Source organism: Pristis pectinata, chromosome 19, assembly GCF_009764475.1.
Source record: "Pristis pectinata isolate sPriPec2 chromosome 19, sPriPec2.1.pri, whole genome shotgun sequence".
Classification (NCBI taxonomy): Eukaryota; Metazoa; Chordata; class Chondrichthyes; order Rhinopristiformes; family Pristidae; genus Pristis; species Pristis pectinata.
In genome coordinates this window covers 2517479-2540536 of record NC_067423.1, presented here as the reverse complement: position 1 = coordinate 2540536, position 23058 = coordinate 2517479, and the positions used below count along the sequence as shown (strand labels likewise).

Here is a 23058-nt window from a genome sequence, read left to right as displayed (position 1 = left end):
AAAGAGCGCAGAAACGATTTACCAGGACATTGCCTGGACTTGGGGGCCTGAGTTACAAGGAGAGGTTTCGTAGATTAGGACTTTATTCCCTGGAGATTGAGGGGTGACCTGACAAAGGTGTATAACATCATAGACAGGGTGAAAGCACACAGTCTTTTACCCAGGGAGGGGGTGCTAAAAACAAGAGGGCAGAGGTTTAAGATCAGAGGCGAGAGATTTAAAAGGGACATCAGGGGCAGCTTCTTCACGCAAAGGATGGTGCGTATTTAGAACGAGCTGCCAGAAATAGTGGTTGAGGTGGGTACATTAGCAACATTTAAAAGCCATCTAGTTAAGTCCATGAATAGGAGAGATTTAGAGGGCTGTGGGGCAAACGGGACTAGCTCGCTGGGCAACAGACTTGGCATGGAAAAGTCAGGCCGAAGGGCCTGTTTCTGTGCTGTAGGACTCTGTGACTCTCTGTATACCCAGTGAGTCAGGATGTTTGATTTAAATCAATCTACCTCAGTCTAGACTAAAACCATGTTTCAGTTACCTTGAAATGACATCCTGACTGAGTCTTCAAATGTCCAACATTAGGGGCAGGGCGGAACTATTGAGGGAAATTGTAACCTATTGCAGGCTTAAAAATACATGGAGATATTTTGCCATCAAAATAGTTAAAAAATAAACACGTGCTTCATTCTGCCTAAACTACGTAAGTTAATCAACAGGCACTCCTCTCTCCATTTAGGTTCTGTGAATCAAATATTTCTGATGATTTCATTACACATTATTAACCACAGTTGGAATTGAACAAATTATAAGGCACTTCAGCAACTGATGCTCAAGTTAGTCGAGCAGCCAATCAGATTAAAGAATTATCCCTGGCAGCAAAACAGTAAGTAAAAAGCACTAGGTTTATTAAACTTTGTAAACATTAAGTGAAACCAAAATAAAGATTGGATGTACCATGTAGTGTCGAGAAAAAAAATACAGTAAGATAAACAAGAAAATACTGTTCTTAAAACCACAGAATTTGCATTTGTTATTTGAGGGAATTGGTAATCCATATAAAATTAGTTTTTCAAGGCAGAGACATTGTGCAGCAGTAATTATGTTTGAGAGCACCAGATATAAGCTCAGTTACTCCCTCATTCAGCAGGGTTTAATACTTTTGCTGGTGTTTACAGACCATTACACCCAAGAGAATTGAGTTCCATGTCACTTTTGAAGACTACGATAGGACAGATGGTGGAGGAACATGGGATAAATGACAGCAACATCTGGATTTCGGCATTCAGTTTTACAAATGCACCCCAGAAGCTGCTGTCTGTTTCATGGTTAGTGACAGAAAATTCTGGGCCAGACAAGAGGAAAAAGTCTGCTCAATGTTCCCATCCTATCCGGATGCATCACAGCTTGGTATGGCAACTGCTCTGCCCATGACCATAAGAAACTGCAGAGAGTTGTGAACATAAGCCTAGTCCATCACAGAAACCATCCTCCCCTTCATGGACTCTGTCTACAGTTCCTGCTGCCTCGGGAAAGTAGCCAACATAATAAAAAACCCCATCCACCCCGGTCATTCTCTCTTCTCCCCTATTCCATTGGGCAGAAGGTACAAAAGCTTGAGAACACATACCACCAGACTCAAGGACAGCTTCTATCCTGCTGTTATAAACTCTTAAACGGACCTCTTGTACGATAAAGATGAACTCTTCATCTCCCAATCTACCTCGTCATGGCCCTTGCACCTTATTGTCTGCCTGCACTGCACTTTCTCTGTAACTGTAACACTTTATTATGCATTCTGCCAATAAACTATTAAACAAGAACTGAATATCACCAGTGGCCCCAAGATTCAGTAAACCCTGAGATTGACACCAATATGTACTACCTCAATGTACTTATGTATGGAATGATCTGTCTGGATGGCTTGCAAACAAAAGCTTTTCAATGTATCTTGGAGCATGTGACAATAGTAAACCAATTAACCCATGTATTATTGGACTGGATTTTCAGGGTATTGTCAATATTGGTACCGGTTTATTATTGTCACTTGTACTGAGGTACAGTGAAAAGCTTGTCTTACAAACCAATTGTATAGGTCAATTCATTACACAGTACAGTTACATTGAGTTAGTACAGAGTGCATTGATGTAGTACAGGTAAAAACAATAACAGTATAGTGTAAAGTGTCACAGCTACAGAGAAAGTGCAGTGCAATAAAGTGCAAGGTCAAAACAAGGTAGATCGTGAGGTCAGAGTCCATCTCATTGTATAAGGGAACCGTTCAATAGTCTTATCACAGTGGGGTAGAAGCTGTCTTTAAGTCTGTTGGTATGTGCCCTCAGGCTCCTGTATCTTCTACCTGATGGAAGAGGAGAGAAGAGAGAATGTCCCGGGTGGGTGGGGTCTTTGATTATGCCGGCTGCTACACCAAGACAATGAGAGGTAAAGACAGAGTCCAAGGAGGGGAGGCTGGTGTCTGTGATGCACTGGGCTGTGTCCACAACTCTCTGCAGCTTCTTGTAGTCCTGGGCAGAGCAGTTGCCGTACCAAGCCGTGATACATCCAGATAAGATGCTTTCTATGGTGCATCGGTAAAAGTTGGTGACAGTCAAAGGTGACAAACCAAATTTCTTTAGCCTCCTGAGGCTATCAATACTTCAGCAGCCTCTGGGATTTCTCTGAAAACACAAAAGTTCCCAAATTGCTCACAGTGCATCATGGAGTCAAGCTTGGGTGCACAAGTTTGACATCAATGAATGGAAGGAAGAGGATCTAAGAATACTTCCATCCTCAGTGATGGTTGGGAACTCACACGTAAGGGCTAAAGAAAAGGCTGAAACATTTGGACTATGTCAGCCTGGTGGTACGTGCTTTCAGGCTTTTGTATCTTCTGCGGAAGGAGCTTCCTCCTGAGATCCCACCATTATAGCAGTCTCCAGACCATTCACTGCACATGGTATCAAGATATGGCTGAGAGTACCGGACACACCAAACAACATCCCGACTGTAGTACAGAAGACCTGAGCTCCAGAGGCAGATGCGACTTTAGCCAAAGTGTCCCAGTACAGCTAGAACACTGGCATCTACCTGACGATGTGGAGAATTGCCCAAGTTATACCCTGTTCACTAAAAGCAGAACAAGTACAATTTGGCTAATACTCTCTCAGTCTACTCCCAATTATCAGCAAAACTGCCATCAACTGTGCTATCAAGAGGCACTTGCTCACGAGTGCCCATTTTGGGTTTCACCTGGTTTACATAGAACAGTACAGCATAGAAACAGGCCATTCAGCCCACAATGTCTGTACTGAGCACGATGCCATATTAAACTAATCCCTCCTGCCTGCACAAGATCCATAGCCCTCCATTCCCTGTGTATTTGTGTGCTGATCTAAAAGCCTCTTGAATGCCACGATCGTGTCTGCTTCCATCACCACCCCTGGCAGAGCATGTTCCAGGCACCCACCACTCTCTGTGTAAAAAAAACCGGCCTCACACATTCTTTTTAAACTTTCCCCCTCTCATCTTAAAGCTATGCCCTCTAGTATTTGACATTTGTACCCTAGCAAAAAGATATCTTTATTAGTCACATGTGCATCGAAACACACAGTGAAAAGCATCTTTTTCCTAGAGTGTTCTGGGAGCAGCCCGCAAGTGTCGCCACGCTTCCGGCGCCAACATAGCACGCCCACAACTTCCTAACCCATACGTCTTTGGAATGTGGGAGGAAACCGGAGCACCCGGAGGAAACCCACACAGACACAGGGAGAACGTACAAACTCCTTACAGATAGCAGCCAGAATTGAACCCGGGTCGCTGGCGCTGTAATAGAGTTACACTAACCGCTACACTACTGTGCCTACCCTGGCTGTCTACAGATCCCATCACAACCCTTGTCCAAACATGGACCACAAAAGCCACCTCCAGAGGTGAGGAGGGATAGACGGTCCATGGCATCGTGGCAGTATTTCACCGAGTGTGGCAAGGAGGCCGGGTAAAAGTGGCCAATGGACATCAAGGGGAAAACTCTCCAATGATTAGAGACAAATCTCACACAAAGGAAGATGGTCATTGAAGATAAAGCAGCCCAGCCTCACTGCAGGATTTCCTCCGGGCACTGTCCTCAGCTCAGCCACCTTCAGCTGCTTCACAGGCAGAGAAAGATCCAGCAGAGAATCAGGCCCTCCAGCCCAGGTGCTGGAACCAGATGCAATCTCTCTGTTTAAGAGGCGTTTAGACACTTGAATGGGTAAGGTATAGAAGGATACGGTCCTAATGCAAACAAATGATACGATAAGATGGATTCTTGACCTCACAATCTACCTTGTTATGACCTTGCACCTCATTGTCTACCTGCAACGCACTTCCTCTCTAGCTGTGACACTTTACTCTGTATTCTGTTATTGTTTTACCCTGTACTACCTCAATGCACTGTGTGACCACAGTAGTGTAGTGGTTAGTGTAACGCTTTACAGCGCCAGCGACCCGGGTTCAATTCCGGCCGCTGTCTGTAAGGAGTTTATACATTCTCCCTGTGTCTGTGTGGGTTTCCTCTGGGTGCTCCGGTTTCCTCCCACATTCCAAAGATGTACGGGTTAGGAAGTTGTGGGCATGCTATGTTGGCGTCGGAAGTATGGCTGCCCCCAGAACACTCTACGCAAAAAAAAGGTGCATTTCACTGTGTGTTTTGATGTACATGTGACTAATAAAGAAATCTTATCTTAATGAATTGATCTGTACGATCGGTATGCAAGACAAGTTTTCCACTGTACCTCGGTACAAGTGACAATAATAAACCAACTCCAACACATGGGATTAGTATAGATGGGCAAAGATGTTAGCATGTACGTAGTGGGCTGAAAGGCCTGTTTCTGTCCTGTACAACTCTGTGACTCCATGTCAGTGGAGGGGAACAAGTGTGAAGGGCTGTTAACTGATGATTTAAAAAGTATATGGTTAAGAGTACAGATTGAAATAGTTAAGCATTTAATGGTTCACAAATATTTCTGCATTCCCAAACATTAATATTTAGAAGATTGTAGCAGTTTTAACAGCTTTTGAATGTTTCTGAATAGCACTTTATGCCTTAGCGAGCTGTCAAAGATTTATTCAGCTGTTTAAGGGGGGGTGTAGCTTACTCCTCCCCTACCAACCACCCCTGCCCCCCTCACCCCACAGGGAAGCTCCTTGTTGACACACGACTGTGTCATGAGGCATCGCACAGCCCTCTCTCCACAGGTTCCCACGGGGGTGGGGGGGCTTCTGCAAGAAGGGAGGTCGAACTGCTCGCACAGGTTGGGGGCAAGCGTGGGTGGCCCACCTCCCCCTCACTGCCCTCTGCCAACTCTCAGCTATTGTTGAAATTTAAACTTGAACTCAGAAATTCCATTTCACTTAATACAATGACCTGTTGATATTTGCTCAAAGAGGCTCAGAAATAATCAATGCTTGGGGGGAGGGGGTGGTTTAAAGGTGACGTGAGGGGCAAGCTTTTTTTTACACAGAGAGTGGTAGGTGCCTGGAGTGGGTCACCAGGGGTAGTGGTGGAAGCAGGCAGTTTGGTGGAGTTTAAGAGGCTTCTCAATAGACACATGAAGGGGATGGAGGGATGTGGATGATACATAGGAGGAGGGCATTTAGTGTATATTGGCATCAAGATCGGCACAACATTGTGGGCCGAATGGCCTGTCCAGTGCTGTACTGTTCTGTGTTCTATGTCTATGTTTTCTTTAAGGATTGGATCTATTCCTCTATTCCACTTTCATAATGATATAATTTTGAGGCTGCCCCAACTTTGGGTTCCAAATAGATATGACCCCTGTTAAAAATGGGGCAATGGGAGAAAAACATTCTTCTGGTTAAACAATCAGAGGCCATTTTAAAGCAGCAAATGGCAAAATGTTTCTCTATCTCCCACTGAACTCCAAGGATGGCAATGCACATGGCACTTTGATCATACAGTACAGGTGACCCCTACGTCACTGAGGGGTTGTGTTCCTAGAAAACTCTATTACGATCTTCTGTAACCAGCAGCCACATCATCTGCACATGCAGCAAGAAAAATTCCTGATCCAATTCACTTCCACTGACACATGCAGATTTGAGGATGTCCCATACTAATAAAGTGACATCCAGGACTTGTATATTTTCCACAAACTAAAGGTCACCCTTAATCTTCTTTGTAACTATTTATTGGTATTGGAATTGGTTTATTATTGTCACATATACCGAGATACAGTGAAAACCTTTTGCATGCCATCCAGACAGATCATTCCATACACAAGTACATCAAGGTAGTGAAAAGAAAACAGAATGCAGAATGTGACCAGAATGTGTGGCCAGATTCTGCTCTAACTCCATCTACAAGTTTGCAGATGATACCACCGTTGTAGGCCGTATCTCAAACAGCAATGAGTCGGAGTACAGGAAGGAGATAGAGAGCTTAGTGGAATGGTGTCATGACAACAACCTTTCCCTCAATGTCAACAAAAGAGCTGGTCATTGACTTCAGGAAAGGGGGCGGTGTACACGCACCTGTCTACATCAATGGTGCTGAGGTCGAGAGCTTCAAGTTCCTGGGTGTGAACATCACCAACAGCCTGTCCTGGTCAAATCACGTAGAAGCCACTGCCAAGAAAGCTCACCAGCGCCTCTACTTCCTCAGAAGGCTAAAGAAATTTGGTTTGTCTCCTTTGACACTCACCAACTTTTACCAATGCACCGTAGAAAGCATCCTATCTGGATGTATCACGGCTTGGTACGGCAACTGCTCTTCCCAGGACCGCAAGAAACTGCAGAGAGTTGTGGACACAGCCCAGCGCATCACAGAAATCAGCCTCCCCTCCTTGGACTCTTTACCTCTCACTGTCTTGGTGAAGCAGCCAGCATAATCAAAGACCCCACCCACCCGGGACATTCTCTCTTCTCTCCTCTTCCATCGGGTAGAAGATACAGGAGCCTGAGGGCACGTACCACCAGGCTTAAGGACAGCTTCTACCCCACTGTGATAAGACTATTGAACGGTTCCCTTATATGATGAGATGGACTCTGACCTCACGATCTACCTTGTTATGACCTTGCACCTTATTGCACTGCACGTTCTCTGTAGCTGTGACACTTTGTACTGATATTGTTTTTACCTGTACTACATCAACGCACTCTGTACTAACCCAATGTACTGAATTGACCTGTACGATCGGTTTGCAAGACAAGTTTTTCACTGTACCTCGGTACAAGTGACAATAATAAACCAATACCAATACCATATAGTGTTACAGTTACAGAGAAAGTGCAGTGCAGGCAGACAAATAAAGTGCAAGGGCCACGACGAGATAGATTGAGAGATCAAGAGTTCATTTTTAGCGTATGAGAGGTCCATTTAAGAGTCTTATAACGGCAGGATAGAAGCCGTCCTTGAGCCTGGTGGTACGTGCTTTCAGGCTTTCATATCTTCTGCCCGATGGGAGGGGGGAGAAGAGAGAACGTCCGGGGTGGGTGGGATCCTTGATTATGCTGCTTTCTCGAGGCAGCGGGAAGTGTAGTCAGAGTCAGTGGAGGGGAGGCTGTATCCCTGTAGAACAGGATGCTTGACAAGTTTATGCTTGTAGTTCTGGTTTTAAGTGTCCAGGAGTTATAGTATTACCACGATGAGTCAGTCAAACATCCAATTTACAATGTTATAGATAAGGAATAAAAAGAGTCCACCATTCAGACCCTCGAGCCTGCTCTAGTCTTCAATGAGATCATGGCTGATTTTTCTTTTAACCTCAGAACCACTTCCCTGTACTAACCAAACATCCCTTAATTCCCTAACATCCAGAAATCTACTGATTCTGGTCAAAGTGACTGAGCCTCCACAATCCTGTGGTGCAGAGAATGCCAACTATCCACTGGTGCAAATAGATTTTAATTTACAGGTTCCATATGTGTAAGAGATACAGTTCACAACTGGTCATTCAAAGAGAGGCACACAATTTCACTGAAGTTACCCGCTGTACTTTCTATACACATGACAGTGTGGCTAAGCACAGCTCCAATGCCCTATACAAGTTCGCCAATAACACTACTGTTGGTGGACAAATCACAGGTGGCAATGAGTCAGCTTACCGAAGCGAGGTAGGGCACGTAGTTGAGTAGTACTGCAACAACAACTTCTCGGTCAATGTCAGTAAAAATAAAGAGCTGATTGTTGACTTCAGGAAGGGGAAGGAGGGTGAACGTGTGCCAGTCTACATTGGGGGATCGGCGTTGGAGAAGGTCAGCACCTTTAAATTCCTGGGCGTTAACATCTCGGATGACCTGTCCTGGGCCCAGCACATAGAAAGGTGGGCCAGCGTCTTCACTTTCTTAGCAGGTTTGGCTTCTCACCGAACACTCTAACAAACTTGTACAGATGTAGTGTTGTAGTGTCCTGACTGGTTGCACCAGGGTCTGGTACGGTAATTCAAATGCACAGGAACATAAGAAGCTGCAGAGAGTAGTGGACTCAGTCCAATACATCACGGCATATCCCTCCCCACCATCGGGAGTATCTACAGGAGGCGCTGCCTCAAGAAGGCAATATCTATCATCAAAGATTCGCACCATCCGGGCTGTGCCACCTTCTCACAGCTCCCATTGGGCAGGAGGTACAGAAGCCTGAAGTCCCACACCACCAGGTTCAGGAACAGCTACTTCCCTTCAACCATTCAGTTCTTGAACCAGCCAGCACAACCCCAATCACTACCTCAATACAGCAACTTGGTTGCTGTCATGACCACTTTGCACTACAATGGATTTCATTTGTTTTTGCTCTAATTATGTTCTTCCTTGTAAAAATTTTGTATAATTTATATTTCTGTTTTTCTTGTGAATGCTGCTTATCTGATGCTATGTGCCTGTGATGCTGCTGCAATAATGTTTTTCAATGCACCTGTGCACACATGGACTTGTGCATCTGACAATAAACTCAACTTTGACTTTAACTTTTTTAATGTTGGAATATTAAAGGAGCCCTCTAGGTTATGACAAGAGGCATAGGTTTTACTTTTATCTTCAAAGGCTGAGGGGTGAGTTTTATGCTTTTGCATGACTGTGTTAGAATGCACAGAAAGAAGGGATGGTCTTGCTATCGAGAGACTGCGGCAAAGATTTACCTGACTGGCTCCTGGGCTGGCAGGTCTGTCACACGAGGGCAGACGCCGACGTCTAGGTTTCTGTTCTTTCAAAGTTGGGAAATTGAGAGATGAACTCTTTGAAACGTACAAAATTCTCTGCAGGGTAGAAAAGAGGAGGAAATTTCCCCCGGTTGAGGAGTGTAGAACCAGGAATCACAGTCTCAAGCTTTAGTGGAAATGTGGAGAAAGGTCTTCACTCAGAGGATGGCCAGTTTTTGGAATCCCCTGCCCTGCAGTGAGGTAGAGGCTCAGACATTAACTTCTGGATTTCTGAATATTACAGGAACCAGGGGATATGGGAATAGTGCAGTAAAATGGTGTTGAGGCAGAAAATTGGTGCTGATATTATTGAATAGTGTAGCAGACTGAAAAGGGGCCAAATGGCCTACTCTTGCTCCTATTTCTCACAACTGGCCATTCAAAGACAGGCACGCAATTTCACTAAAGTTACCTGCTCTACTTTCTATACACATGACAGTGTGGCTAAGCACAGCTCCAATGCCCTATACAAATTCAGGCAAAATCCTGAACACCAGCTTCATGTACCAACAACAAACTTGTGATGAGAAATTCTCAGACAAATTTAAACAGATCCCACACTTCATAGTGTTCATATGAAGCTTTGCACTCTGTCATTTTCATTTTTCCTTATGGTATTGGTATTGGTTTATTATTGTCATTGGTACCGAGGTCCAGTGAAAAACTTGTCTTGCATACCGATCATACAGGTCAATTCATTACACAGTGCAGTTACATTGGGTTAGTACAGAGTGCATTGAGGCAGTACAGGTAAAAACAACAACAGTACAGAGTAAAGTGTCACAGCTACAGAGAAAGTGCAGTGCAATAAGGTGCAAGGTCACAACAAGGTAGATCGTGAGGTCAGAGTCCATCTCATTGTATATGGGAACCGTTCAATAGTCTTATCACAGTGGGGTAGAAGCTGTCCTTAAGTCTGGTGGTACGTGCCCTCAGGCTCCTGTATCTCTGACATAGAAGTAGGCTGTTCGGCCCATCAAACTTATGCCGGCTCAGAGGAATCTCACTCTCCCATCAATTTTTCCTGGAACCTACTTTTCCGACGTTCTCATCAATTCTACCATCCATCTACACATTAGGGGCAATTTACAGCGGCCAATTAACCCACCAACCTGCCTGACTCTTGGATGTGGGAGGAAACCGGAGTACTCAGAGGAAACCCACGCGGTCACAGGGAGAACGTGCAAACTCCACACAGATAGCAGTGGAGGTCAGGATCAAACCCAGGTTGCTGGAAAAGTGAGGAAGCAGCTCTACCTGTTTCACCACTGTGTCACTGACTACATCCTTTGGCCTGACCAATAGGAAACTAATTGGCTTCCCCGATGACGACCAGACTGGTTTAGCTCAAAAATACTGCTGGAGGAACTCAGCGGGTCAGGCAGCATCCTTGGAGGGAAATGGACAGTCCACATTTCGGGTCGAGACCCTTCATCAGGACTGGAAAATAGAAGGAAGATAGCCAGTATGGATTATAGTTTATAACTGGTTTAGCGGTTTGCTCTTTCTTAGAAGGTTGGATAAGGATACCTTTGGAGTATTGTGTCCAGTTTTGGTCACCCAGTTATAGGAAGGATGTCATTAAACCAGGAAGGGTGTAGAAGCAATTTCTGAGGATGTTACCAGGACTGGAGGGCTTGAGTCATAAGGAGAGGCTGGGACCATTTTCTCTGGAGCGAAGGAGGCTGAGGGGTGACCTTATAGAGGTTTATAAAATCATGAGGGGCATCGATAAGGTGACCGGTCAGTCTTCCCCCCACCCCCGGAGTGGGGAAGTCTAAAACTAGAGGGCATAGATTAAAAGAGACAAGGGAAAGATTTAAAAGGGACCTGAGAGGCAATATATATATACAACCCACCCACACAGAAGGTGGTGGATATACAGAATGGGCTACCAGAGGAAGGCTGGAGGCTGGTACAGTTATGACATTTAAAAGACACGGACAGGTTCATGGATAGGTAAGGTCCAGGGGGATATGGGCCAAACGCAGGCAAACGGAATTAGCTCGGTTTGGCATCTTGATCGACGTGGACATGTAGAGCCAAAGGGCATGTTTCTGTGCTGTACAACTCTTTGACTTTAAGTGTTTCTTCAGGTTGTCCAACTAAGATACGGAAATTAGTGGGTGAGGAAATTTCGGGGAGAGGCTGCTGTGGACTGAATGCCCCCTGGGCTAGAGAAAAAAAATCCGAACTGGGATTATGAAAGTGGAAGGTCGTAAATATAACTCCAGTGCTTAAAAACAGGGAGATATGAAGCAGGAAACTGCAAGTAGGCCAGCCTAACATCAGTAGTAGGAAAAAATGCTGGATTCTATTATAAAGAACGCAATAATAGTTTACTTGGAAAATATCAACAGGATTATTCAAAGTCAACATGGATTTAAAAATGGAAAATATTTGACAAACCTCAGGACGTAATTGGTGGAATAGACAAGTGGATGGGACATATTAAGATTCTCAGGTGGCTTTTCATGAAGTCCCATCAGAGATTAGTGCGCAAAATTGAAACACACGGGACTGAGGGCAATGGATTGAGACAGGCTGAGAGATGGGAAACAGAGAGCAGGAATAAAGGGTCTTTCAAGGAGTGGAGAGTGGTGATTCGAGGGCTGGTGCAGGGAATGGTGCTTGGGCCTCAGTTATTCACACTACATGTCAAAGATTTGGATTAGGGAACCAAATATGATATTTCTAAATTTTCCAGTGATATCAAACTGAGTGGGATTGAGAATTATGAGGGGAATGCAAAGAGGCTTAAGATGATTTTGGCAATTGTATTGAGTGGATACAGGATAAATGGGGATAGATATGAAGTTATCCACTTTGATAGGAAAAGTAGTAAGGTAAACTATTACTTCAATGATGGTTATTGATAAGAGAGATCAGCGTGTCCTTGTAAACCAGTCACTGACAGCAGCCAGACAGCGAGCTGTCAGAAGGCAAATAAAGGTTGGTTTTCATTGCAAGAGGTTTTGACTACAGGAGGAAAGATGTCTTGCTACAATTACACGGGGTCTTGATGATACCCGGAGGACTATGTGCAGCTTTAGTCTCCTGACCCAAGGGATTTACTTGCCATAAAGGCTGTGCGACAAAGGTTCACCAGACTGACTCCTGGGATGGAGAAACCATTGTACGAGGACAGATTGGCCCGAGTTCTCTGGGGTTTGGAAGAATGAGACGGGATCTCATTGAAATGTACAAACTACTGAAAGGACTCAACAGGCTGGATGCAGATAGGATTTTCCTCCGGCTGGGGTGTATGCAGCCAAAGGTCACCATCTCAGGACACAGAGCAAATCATTTGGGACTGAGATGAGGAGAATTTCTTCACTTGGAACTGAACTTGTGGAATTCTCCACCAGAGAAGGGTGTGGAGGTCATTGCTGATAGGAGATAGATTTCGACACAAAAGGTTTCATGGGGAATGAGAGAGCGCAGGAATACAGTAGTGGGATAGCAGATCAGCCATGATTGGTGGATTACTGTTTTTTAAGAATCGCAGAGGCATTCGTAAATATTCAGTCCTCAAAGGGCACAGGAAACGTGCCAGAGGATTGGTGAGTTGCTTATGTTGTATCACCATTCATGGAAGGAGGGGAATTAACCAGGAAACTACAGACTAGTCAATCTAAAATTAGTGAGGTCAGTGGAAACCATCAGAAGCCACATTGTGTGTAATTTGGAAATGCTGGAATGTATTTGTTAACACAGGTCTGAATAAGTTAGCTGCATTCTTTGATTAGATAACCAAGATGATGATAAAGTAGATGGCTTGTACATAGACTTCCTTGTGGCAAAGTGCCAGGCTGAGGCTTGTCAAGAATCCATGGAACTGGGGGGAAATGGTGCAGAAAAGGGACACTGGTGTCTAGATGCAAGGATCCTCATGGCAAGTGGATAAGATCCTTTGAGTTTGGGAATAGCAAGGACATCATGTTAGGACTTAGTAAAGCACTGGTTAGGCTACAGGTGGGAATCGAGTACAGTTCTGGGTATTGCATCAGGAAGGATGGAAACATGTTGGGAAGAACCATGGAGAAGGTTCAACAAACAATCTGCTGGAGGAACTCCACGGTCGAGTTTGTTACTCCAGATTCCAGCATCTGCAGTCTCTTGTGTTTGCAAGTAGCTTCATTTCTGTCACAACCTCTGGACCTCCCTGGTGAGGTAATGCAGGCACTGTTGTAATGTTGGAAATGTGGCAGCCAATATGCACACAGCAAGAGTCCACAGGCGGCATCCTCCGAATGACCAGGTAGTTTTGTTTTAGTAATACTGCTTGAGGGTAGGTATTGGCCTGAAGCCTCGGGAGAACTCCCCTGCTCTTTGGTGATAGATCTTCTACACACGCTCAAGAGAATGAATGACATTGCAATTTGACATTGCTCCCAGAGGCAACACCTCCAACAGTACAACTCTGCACGATGAGTTCCAATGTCTGGTTACCGACAAGAGTGCTACCTACTGAACCCATATTGTAGGCTTAGAGCCCATCTGTACCACTGTGAGGCAGCACAATGATGCAGGAGGTAGAGCTGCTGTCTCACAGCTCCAGTATCCCCAGGTTCAATCCCGACGTGGAGTTTGCACGTTCTCCCTGTGACTGCGTGGGTTTCATCTGGGTGCTCCGGTTTCCTCTTGCATCTCAAAGACATGCGGGTCGGTAGGTTAACTGGTTGCTATAAATTGCTTCTAGTGTTGGCGAGTGGCAGAATCTGTGGGGAGTCAATGGGAATGTGGGAAGAATAAAGTGAAATTAGTGAACATGTATGTTTGATGATGGGCTGAAGGGCCTGTTCCCGTGCTCTATGACCTATCATTGACATGTGAGCTTCTGTGGTCAAACCCTAAGTAACTCCAGAGTGTGAAGGGGGAGAGCCAACAACCGTGGGAACTGGAAGCCCAAGAATTGTAATCAAGTCCAACAACGGTTTTGATTGAATCCACTGACTTTCAAAGTGTCTTTAAACATTTTCTGATGCTTAACGCCTTGTACAAAACTTTCAGAAATTACTCGATTAACTGAGCACTTTATAGGTAATTTTCATTTCCTTATGGAAATTGGTGGACATCAACGATTGTATAAATTAGGAAATGCTAGCGTTCCCCAAGCATAATGAGCATGCATGGCAGGAACATCCTGTCAGATTTCTTTGGTTTATTTTGTTTCAATAAATGGAAAACTTTTGTTAAAATTTTTGGAAGCAAAATCAAAAAGACAGGAAAGAGGTGGTGATGGAGAAAGTGGTGCTGCCTCCAACAGATAGAAACACAAGTGGGTATCGTAGGGACTAAGGGTGTGGGGCAGGTTCTTCCTGGTCCTGCCCCACTCGCGGGGTTTTATACCCTGCTCTCAACAGCAGAGCCGAATCCCAGCAATACCATGAATCACACTTTAAGGAGGAGCCTCCCCTCCATGGACTGTCTACACTTCTCACTGCTGTGGTCAAGCAGCCAACATAATCAAAGACCCCTCCCACCCAGGGCATTCTCTCTTCTTCCCCTCCCAATGGGCAGAAGATACAAAAGCCTTAAAGTACGTACCACCAGGCTCAAGGACAGCTTCTATCCCATTGTTATAAGACTATTGAACGGTCCCCTAGTACAATAAGATAGACTCTTGACTTCACAATCTACCTCGTTATGGCCTTGCACCTTATTGTCTGCCTGCACCACACTTTCTCTGTAACACTTTATTCTGCAATGTTATTGTTTTCCCTTGTACTACCTCAATGCACTGATGTGATGAAATGATCTGTATGGATGGCATGCAAAACAAAGTTTTTCACTGCACCTCGGTACACGTGACAATAATAAACTACTTTATGAATTAATGCTAAGGTATCTTCTCTCACATTTTGGGGTGCTCTATACTTCTTTACTTTCTCTCTACATCCCACACCCCACGTCCTCAGAGAACGAGTTTATCAAACAGAGTCCAATGCAACAACAAACTGTTGGAGGAACTCAGTGGGTTGAGCAGAGTCTTTAGGGGGAGAGGAACTGTCCACATTTTGAGTTGAAACCCTGCATCAGGACTAAAGGAGGAGAGAGAAGATGGCCTGTGCAAAGGGGAGAGAGGGAGGGGTAAGACAGGGTCCCGGAGGTGATTGGTGGACTGAGGAGGGTTGAGGATGATGGACAGTTTGAGCCAGGCAAGGGGTGGGGGTGGGGGGGGCGTGGTGTAGAGTTGAAAGACAGAGGCAGGAGGATGATGGAGGCAGACAAAGGAAAGGGTAGATGGAGCCAGGTGTGGTGAGGGGAAGGAGATGGAGGCTGGGGGTGATTAGCAGGAACACAAAGGCTACCAGGGCTCCAATGCAACTTTGCAACCTTCATCCACCAATGGCAATTGCTTATTTTAAATCTGAGGTTGACGGATCTTTGGTTATGGGGAAAAAATGGCAGATATGTTGGTGGATCAGCTAATGAATGATGGAACTAGTTCGAAAATCTGACATGCTCCTGTATTCTGATATCAAGATGCACACAGTGTTCCTAGAAGTTCTTGCAACAGGAGCGATGCCAGAAGATGGAAGGACTGCTCATGTTAAACTGTTGTTTAAACGAATAAAGGGATAGACTAAGTAATTACACATCAGTTAGTTCTCCCTTTGGTGGGCAAATTGCTGGAATCGACTCTGAGAGGTCGGTTTAAACCTACATCTGGAGAGACACAGATTGCAGTCAGTATGGATTTGTTAAGGGAAGGTCACATCCGACCAATGACAGCAGGACAGATCAGGAGGGTGGTGAACAGGCACACACAATGCTTTCCTTTATTAGCCGAAGCACAGAACACAAGAACAGGGAGGTTGTAGAGGAAATGTGTCCAACACAGGTTAGGCTGCAGCTGGCAGACCCCTCACCACATTACAGAAAGGTGATTGCAAAGGAGATTGACAAAGATTTGGCAGAGTCTAAAGATTTTAGCCATGAGGACAGATCTAATGGGGAGGGGGTGGGTTCTGTTTGTTTTAGAGGTGGGGAGGCTAAGGTGCACCTAACTAATGTGGATAAAATTATGAAGAGCCTAGATAAAGATAAGAAGGACCTATTTCCTTCTGTAAAGAGTTAAAAACCAGGGCTGGTGACTTAAGGCAATTGGCAGGAATAGAAGTGAGGCATGGAGTCCCACAGCACAGAAACAGGCCCTTCAGCCCAACTGGTCCATGCTGACCAAGATTCCCATCTAAGCCACTCCCATTTGCCCATATTTGGCCCATAGCCCTCTAAACCTTTCCTATCCATGTACCTCTCCAAGTGTCTTTTAACTGTTGTTAACGTACCTGCTTCAACCACTTCCTCTGGCAGCTCATTCCATATACTGACCACTCTCAGATCAGGATGAGATGGGGAAAACTAGTTTCCCTCAGAGGGTGGTAGGGTCCATAACTCACTACCTGGAAGGATGTTAGAGGTGGAAGCACTCCTCATATTTAAACACTACTTGGATGTGTAGTTGAAAAGCCTTGATCTGCAGAGCGACAGACCCAGTGCAGGAGGGTGGGATTAGATAAGGGAGCACTTTTTCAACCAAAGATATGATGGGCTATGCTGTAAATTTGCTACAATTTCTATGACTGTTTGGATAAAATCTCTGAGTCATGGTAAGCTACAGCAGTGTAGGCAGGAAGTGTTTTAGATTGGTATTTCGGGTTTTTGTTTAATCTATATTTAGGGAACAAGAAGGCATTTGGAAAACTGTTACACCAGGCTACAGAAGGAAGTGGAACTGGTGTCTTAAAGTCTTCAGGAAGAATGAATGAATAGTCAGGGCTCACAGCTACTTGATCTTCATGTACCAACATACTGTGCATTCACCGTACTCTGAGACCATCCCTGAGGTGGAGAATTCCAAAAGTTTACTGCTGGCTGAGAAAAGAGATCTTCTTCACCTCCATCCTGAACTGTTGACCTGCATGCTGAGACTGACCCTGGTTCCGGACCCTCCAGCCTGAGCACTCTGCTTCCCAAAGGGAACAGTAAACCTCTGGTCTCTTACGCACTGGATGGTATCCTTGGCTCGTGTATCCTCACTGCAATAATGCCGCCAGCCATGCAGGGAGCTGCGACCGACCCAGGAGAAAAGAAACAGCAAGAATGCCAGACACTCTCCACCTGATCATAACGAGTCACAGAGCTGTACAGCAGAGAATCAAACCCCTTGGCTCAACACATCAGTGTCAACTTGTTTTGCCCATATACAACAATCTCATTAGGACCACATCCTACTCTGCCTTGCCTGTTTAAGTGTCTGATGTAATGTCCCTTGATAGCATATGATCTCTCTCAAACATAGTAACTATAAATGATTCCACTACCTCCCTCGACAGCGCGTTCCAGATATCATCCGCTCTCTGCGTAAAAAAAATCTTGCTCTTCCTTTCACCTTAGATCGATATCCTCATCACAGATGATGACAAGGAGGCGTACAGGAGTTAGATAGGTTGGCTGGTTGAGTGGTGTCACAACAACAACCTTGCGGTGTCACAACAACAACCTCGCACTCAATGTCAGCAAGACCAAGGAACTGATTGTGGACTTCAGGAAGGGGATGTCGGGAGAACACACACCAGTCCTCACTGAGGGGTCAGCGGTGGAAAGGGTGAGCAGCTTCAAGTTCCTGGGTGGAGGATCTATCCTGGGCCCAAAACATTGATGCAATCACAAAGAAGGCATTCCAGTGGGTCTACTTTGTTAGGAGATTCGGTACGTCACCAAAGGCTCTTACAAGTTTCTATAGATGTACGGTGGAGAGCATTCTGACTGGTTGCATAACTGCCTGGTATGGAGGCTCCAATACGCAGGATTGCAAGAGGCTGCAGAGGGTTGTAGACTCAGCCAGCTCCATCACAGGCACAACCCTCCCCACCATAAAGGATATCTGCAAGAGGCGGTGCCTCAAGAAGGCGGCATCCATCACTAAGGACCCTCACCACCTGGGACATGCCCTTTTCTCGTTACGACCATCGGGGAGGAAGTACAGGAGCCTGAAGACCCACACTCAACGATTCAGGAACAGCTTCTTCCCCTCTGCCATCAGATTTCTGAACGGTCCATGAACACTACCTCATTATTCCTTTTTTCTTGCATTATTTGTTTTTGTAATTTATAGTAATTTTATGTCTTTGCACTGTAGTGCTGCCACAAAACAACACATTTCACGTCATACGAGTCAGTGACAATAAACCTGATTCTGATCTTTGTGTTTGATCCCCCAACCATGGGAAAACAATTCTGACTACCTGATTCAGATTAGATTATTGTCATATACACCAGGGTGCAATGAAATCCCTTGCTTGCGTGAAGTGCACAGAGCAAACAGTGTACATGGCAATAATAAATACAATATTAGATATAGCAACAAGCGCAAAAGAACAGTATGGTGCAAAGATTGTACCTCTATCAGCTCACCCCCAGTCTCCTTCACTCCAGGGAAATCAAGCCAAGCCTGTCCAATCTCTATTGCAGAAAGACTCCTGACATCATAGGGGAGCTTCCTGACAACAGCACAGGAACGGATGCTGGCGGAGTGGTCACCCACGAGGGGTTGTGGCTGGTGTGACTCACAGGGTCAGCGATGGGACTGGGTAACAGAGCAGCTTCCGTCGAGGCAGAGGGTAAACATTGCCCCTCAACTGCCTCTGTGCCCACATCTGCCAGTCTAAAGTCAACACAGTGAAATGGGGCAATGCTACAAGACACCAAGCCCGTGACAAGAGGCAGACCCTGCATCACCTTGTGGCCTGCTCACTGTCAGAAGACAGCGCATACACAGTTCAGGATCTTACCGAGGCCACTTCAAGTCAAGTCGAGTTTATTTTCATGTATACAAGTCCACGTGTGCATGGATACAATGAAAAACTTACTTGCAGCAGCATTACAGGCACATAGCATCAGATAAGCAGGATTCACAAGAAAAACAAAAATTGTAGACAATTTTTACAAGAAAGAACAGAAATCGAACAAAAAAAAAAGTCCATTGCAGTACAAAGTGATCGACGTGGTCATAGTGTTGTTACACTGAGGTAGTGATTAGGGTTGTGCCGGTTGGTTCAAGAACTGAATGGTTGAAGGGAAGTAGCTGTTCCTGAACCTGGTGGTGTGGGACTTCAGGCTTCTGTACCTCCTGCCCGATGGGAGCTGTGTGAAGCTGGCATGGTCTAGATGGTGCGGATCTTTAATGATGGATGTTGCCTTCCTGAGGCAGTGCCTCCTGTAGATACTCCCGATGGTGGGGAGAGAGGTTGTACATTGTTCCCATCCCTGAGAAGACCTTGACTTTGGTGCTGGAACAGGAATAAGAATATCTTATCCAGGTGATAATTATTCAGGTGTGATCCCTGGCACTGATGTCCAATCAACTGCCTAGGCAGCGCCCAACCCTGACCTCAACTGACCTGCCCAGGTTTAGCCAATCAGATAGAAAGGAAGAGACACAAGAGACTGCAGATGCCAGAATCTGGATCATCACACAATCTGCTGGAGGAACTCAGCAGGTCGAGCAGCATCTGTGGAGGGAAAGGAAATTGTCGATGATTCGGGTCGAAACTTGCATCAGGATGAAGGTATCAGATGGAAAGAAAGACCAGTATTTCTAATCCATCTTTTGGACTTCGGGACATCCCAAGGCATCGTACAGCCAATGAAGTACTTTTGGAGTGCAGCATTGTTGAAGGGTGGGCACTGCAACAGCAAGGAAATAATGACCAGACCCTCTGTTTTTGCAACCCTGATTGAAAATCAAATATTGGCCAGGTTCCTGACATTAACCCCCCAGTTCACTGACCCAAGGCTGAAGGAGGCTTTACATTCATCCAAAAGAGCCCTTGGAGCCTCACTTTAGCATCACGATGCAATGACCGTGTCTCATCGATCCAGCACTCCCAACACAAAGCCGGCCCACAGTGAGACCTGAACACACCACCTACTGCCTCAGAGACCAGAGCTCAACCAACCGAGCCACAGCTGGCTGTGGGCCTCGTCAACCTTCTCCTCCACAGAACAACGTGGTTGAGATCAGCTGCAGTGCTTTTATGGCCGGTTAGTTGAAACCAGTAAATCCAGCATGAAATGAACACAGAACAGTACAGCACAGGAACAGGCCCTTTAGCCCACAATGTCTGTGCCAAACACAATGCCGAATTAAACTAAATCTCTTTTGCCTGCACATAATCCACATCCCTCCATTCCCTGTCTAACAGCCTCTCAAACCCCTCTATCGTGTCTGCCTCCACCCCTGGCAGCACATTCCAGGCACCCACCGCTCTCTGTGTAAAAAAAAATTGCCCCGCACATCTCCTTTAAACTTTCCCCCTCTCACCTTAAATGCACGTCCTTTAGCATTTGACATTTCTAGCCTGGGAACAAGATTCTGATCGTCTCCCCTATCTATGCCTCTGGTAGTTTTATCAGGTTCCTCAGCCACCAGGGCTCCAGAGACAACAACCCAAGTCTGTTCAACATCTCCTCGCAGCTCATTAAGTTTAATGTTTTGGTTGTGCGCTATTTCACCTGTGGAGCAGGCAGTGAGGATACTGTCTGAAAGTTAATGGACATTCACACTGTTGTGTGTTTGTAGACAGGTGGGAGCTAAAAGCAGCTCATCAAAGACAGCTGATAAATAAAAGCTCATTATTATTTCATTCTGATCCCACCCTAACCCCTAATCATAGCCAGAGCAATTCTCCAACGGAAACATTCTGTGCAGGGAGTTATTGTTACAGTTCTATCTATTTCACTGTTTTTATGAAGAGTCCAAAGAATAATCATGAGAGAAAGGCATCCAGAGAAGCTGGATGAATGATGAAGTAACAGAATAAGCTCTGTGCAAGCACAGGATTTCGGAGGAACATGCACATTCCCCCCAAAAATGCAGAGGATTTGTTCAGCACCCTCACTGCTGATGATCCGAGTCCTTCAAACCAGTCATCAATTTGGACAGAAAAGTGCGTTACATAATCTGGGCAGCACTGGAAACTGGCGTTTTAATGCCTCAGAATTGCAGAAGCTCCCAACTTGTTTTAAACCTTTATTCGGATGTCTTCTGTTGCTCTCCGGTGCTGCAGTCCGGATAAATATGCTGGTGTGTAACGAAGTGATCGCGGCAGGGTGACCACTTACCACAAAGGCAGTCAAACCTTTCTTAAAGACACGCAATTAATTGACCGGTGAAGACTTACATTGTTTTTTTTGTTTCATATATAGCTTTAGATGCAAACAAAAAGATGTGTTTTACAAAAGGGTATGAGGAGCCGTCAGCGTCTCCCTATCTATGACAACAGCAGTCAAACCGTCTTTGCAATAACCATGCAGATGTAGAACACAGCGACAGGCCCTTCGGCCCACAATGTCTGCGCCGGACACAACACCGGATTAAATGCAAAAGTCTTGATTTTCTTCTTTTACAATCTTCACAAAACTGGCGCAAGTCATCGGTCTCATGCATGTACTTTCTACCATCCCACAAGGAGCACCCCATACCCCCAGCAGACTGCTGGTTCATGAACCCAGTCAACGGAAGATGCACAAAGCCTCACCGTTGTACCTGCGGGGATTTGACGGGTAATTGTTCAAAGGTCCCTCAGCAAGGTGGCCTTTTGCATCGAAGTGACCCCGATTAAATTAAATGCTTGTTTTCAGCATGCATTTCAATGCAATTTGGTACAATTGTTATATTTCACGTGTAAACATTAAACAGAATCAGACATATTGCAAGAATTAAAAAATGAACCAATTCAAACGACTGCGCAAAACCGACCCATTCCCGACGCGGGCGGCAGGAGTCACCACATGAAAAGTTGCGAATAGGCGACGTTTCCACGGCAGTTGGTGGACGGTGCGGAGAGTTTGCGGTGAGCCGCTTCGTGGGAGCAACACAGCGGAGCGGGTCCCAGTGAGAGCCGCCCGGATCCCAGCCCGGCACCCGGCGGAGAGACGGGACGGAGCCGGCACCCCGGACGGACTTCTCCTCCAGTTTAGTTGGGGGGAGTCTCTCCCTCCCCCCTCAGGGCAGGAGCCGGACCGGGCCGGTCTCGGTGCGGGACCCCCACCCCGGGACCCCCAGCCACCCGCCCCAGGACCCCCAGCCACACTCACCGCCGGGACATGGCTCCGGCCCCGACTCCGGCTCCGTGCGCCCCGGACGGCGCGGCTCCGCTCGGCACCTGTCACACGGCGACACGGGCGCTCGTCAACTTCCAGCGGGTGGGGAGAGCGAGAGGCGCGGGCGCGCGGGGTCCGCCTGCCCGCCGGGTCCGGGCGCGTGCACGGGGGCAAGAGCGCGCGCACAGGGTGGGGGGTGAGGTAACCCGGTGGGTGCAGGGCGCGTGCACGGGGGGTGACCCGGTGGGTGCAGGGCGCGTGCACGGGGGTTGACCCGGTGGGTGCAGGGCGCGTGCACGGGGGTTGACCCGGTGGGTACAGGGCGCGTGCACGGGGTGGCTGCAGGGCGCGTGCACCGGGAGGGCGAGGGGTGGGTGCCGAGCGCAGGCACGTGGGTGCCCGGTGGGTGCCGGGCGCGTGCACGGCGGGGGCGCGGGTGCCCGCGGCTCACCTTGCTCCGGCCGGCTCCCGCTCGGCTGCAGCGACTGCCGGCTCCCAGCCGCTCCGCCAAACATTTATGGTTTGCGCGCTGCCCGTCCGAGCTGCAGATGCTGCCGTCTCCTGGTAACCCGAGTCAATCCGCCGCCGGTTACCCGGGAAACGGCCATCTGATTGGTCCGGGGCTGCCAGTTAAAATCCCCCCCCCCTCTCTCTGTCCCAGCCCCGGAGAGGGTCAGCCGGCCGGACGGTGCTTTGCCCTGCTCCCTCCGGCCGGGGAGGGAGTCAGAGACCCCACCTCACCACTTCACCTTCCTAA

The 23058-nt window shown here is 46.7% G+C and overlaps 1 protein-coding gene across 4 annotated transcripts in view; it reads right to left on the bottom strand.

The window, feature by feature from the left end:
• The window catches only part of grm3 (glutamate receptor, metabotropic 3), a 192326-nt gene extending 169486 nt beyond the window's left edge, over window positions 1-22840 (bottom strand). For 2 of the 4 annotated variants that reach the window (XM_052034261.1, XM_052034257.1), the window contains exons 1-2: window positions 22753-22829; window positions 22296-22363 (exon numbers count right to left, since the gene is read on the bottom strand). The gene's annotated coding sequence lies outside the window, so the exon portion shown is untranslated. Of the gene's footprint in view, window positions 1-22295; window positions 22470-22752 lie in introns of those variants that run through there. The other 2 variants (XM_052034258.1, XM_052034259.1) reach the window with 2 other exon arrangements.
• Between the last annotated feature and the right edge of the window lie 218 nt (window positions 22841-23058).